Source organism: Carassius carassius, chromosome 9 (genome assembly GCF_963082965.1).
Source record: "Carassius carassius chromosome 9, fCarCar2.1, whole genome shotgun sequence".
Classification (NCBI taxonomy): Eukaryota; Metazoa; Chordata; class Actinopteri; order Cypriniformes; family Cyprinidae; genus Carassius; species Carassius carassius.
In genome coordinates this window covers 35,391,970-35,394,503 of record NC_081763.1, presented here as the reverse complement: position 1 = coordinate 35,394,503, position 2,534 = coordinate 35,391,970, and positions in this window count along the sequence as shown.

The following is a 2,534-nucleotide window of genomic DNA, read 5'->3' as shown; positions in this document are numbered from 1 at the left end:
TAATACATTATAACTATGAAAATTATTATCCATTGTAAAAGTTGATGCAACGTGTTCATTGTGTAATATAAATCATCATACTCTTAAAAGCTTTAACCACAAATAAGTAAATATTATAATATATTGAAACAGTTAATATGAATATTCATGAGATGATAAAACATAACCCTTATAATGTTTTATAAACATGAGCTTCGTTTTTTTATAGATACTCAGTAATTTCTTAGTGAACTGTAGCAAGATTGAGTACCACAAGTACCACAAGAAGAATTACGGCTGTTGCTTTAGAAGAATTACAAAAGGCACTTCAAAATATCGTATGCAATAAAGTGCCTGGTATTGATGGCCTCTGGCCTGCCAATTGAAGACTTTTTGGGCAGAACTGAGTTTGGATTTGTTAGAAGTAATGAAAGTTTGGTGAAAGGACAGTTAACTTTAAGTTGCAGAAGGGCAGTTCTTACATAATTGCCCAAGAAAAGTGATTTAAATGATTTAAAATAAAATTTGGAGGCCTGTTAGCTGATTGTGTACTGATTATAAGTTACTTTGCAAGGTTCTGGCTGAGTGAAGTCCTTGCTCATATTATTCACTCTGACCAAACGTACTGTGTTCCAGGAAGACGGATATTTGATAATCTTCATTCGAGATATTTTAGACGTTGGTAATATTTTAAGCTGAATTTTGTGTCTATTGATCAACTTGAGTACACATATTTGTGGAACACATGATCATATTTGGTTTTAATTAGGATTTTGTGTCCATGCCAAAAGTTTTGTATGATGAAGTTGAACATGTTTTAAAAACGAATGGGGATTTATGTGCCCCTTTTAAGGTCTTCAGAGGTATCAGGCTGTGCTTTATCTGACATGTTGAATACTTTGGCCATTGAACCACTCTTAATCAGAATAAGAGCAAAACTATGTGGACTATCTATTCCAAATTGTACAAATGTATTTAATCTGTCTGCATATGCTGCTGCTGCTGCTGCTGCTGCTGTTTTAATTAATGGGCAAAGAGATGTAAACATCTTGCTGGAAATTTTAAATGATTTTAAATAATTTTAAATGATTTTTCTTCTGCCACAAAATTAAATTGGTACAAGAGTGAAGCAATATTGGTTAGAATCTGGCTTAAAGAAGGTTTTAAGTGTTTGGGAGTGTTTTTGAGGAATTAAATATTTATGCAGAGCAATTTTGATGGAATTATTGAAAATGTCAAAGGTCGCCTTGTCAAATGGAAGTTTTTGGTCTCTAAAATGTCATACAAGGGACGAATATTGATCAACAACCTAATTGCATCTGACTTTGGCATTGATTAATTTGAGTGGATCCTCCAAGAGATCTACTGCCAAGACTGCAATCGTTTTTAATAGACTTCTTTTGGGACAAGATGCATTGGATACCTAAATCTGTTTTATACCTACCCAGAGAGGAAGGAGGACATGGTTTAATGCATGTGCAAAGCAGAATAGCGGCCTTCAGCGTTTAATTTATTCAAAGGCTGTTGACTGGACCAGTGGACTCAAGTTGGAAGTTTGCTGCCTGTGGTCTCGGAGGTCTAGACTTTTAACATTTGGACATTTGTTTAAACTGGCTGGATCCACCTTTGAGAATGTTGATGCTTTCAACAGGTGTCTGGGGGTAAAGTCAAAACGGGTAATGGCCAAATTGTTTGAAAAGTGGACGTCAGCTCTTATACCTGAAGAAGTTAAATTGTTGCGTGAAAATACTGAAGGGTTAATTGCCCCAAATTGTAATGAATCTTTTTCCAGATTTATACTTGTTAACTGATTGAGTGTGAGAAAGACAGTATCTTGGTTTTAATGGGGCCTAATTCTGTATTTTTATTTTTTTGCATAATATAATTGACATTTGTAGGCACACTGTTCTCCATTTAGGAGACAACATTAAACCAGGATGGAGAGCTTTGTACAAATTATCCCTGTCAAAGAAAGTAGGAGACATACAATAGACAAATTATAAACCCAGGAAGTAGTGATCAATGTCCTTTTTGTTTCCAGAGGGAGACTGTATTTCATACATGTTTGTTTTCCACTAGGCTCGATTCACTGTTTCAAGTTTTAACTGGTTTATTTAATCGTTTTGATGAGACTTTTTTTTCACTGAAAGTGTTTATTTTCGGTTTCAAATATATTCGCAAACACAGATTCTGCTGCCAGTTGTTGAATTTTCTTCTAGGTCAGGCAAAAATTTATAGGCAATTTATGATACCAGGAAAATAAAGATTGAACACGATTAAAGTAGTGATTTACAAATGTGTTTTTTAACCTGGTGAAATCTAGAATTTTAATTGAAATTACTGATATTTTGATATTAGTTTTTAAACAATTTAGTGTTATAAAAGGGCTTAATGTGATGTTAGAGTTTGCAATTTTTTATTTATGTGCACTGTTAATTTGTTTTGGTTAGGATTTTGAATTAAGAATGTAGGGGCTGATAACGTAATGTGTTTTGAATTGTAATAAAGGTGTTTCAAAAATCTCTCTCTCTCAAATAACTGCATTATTCTGCATA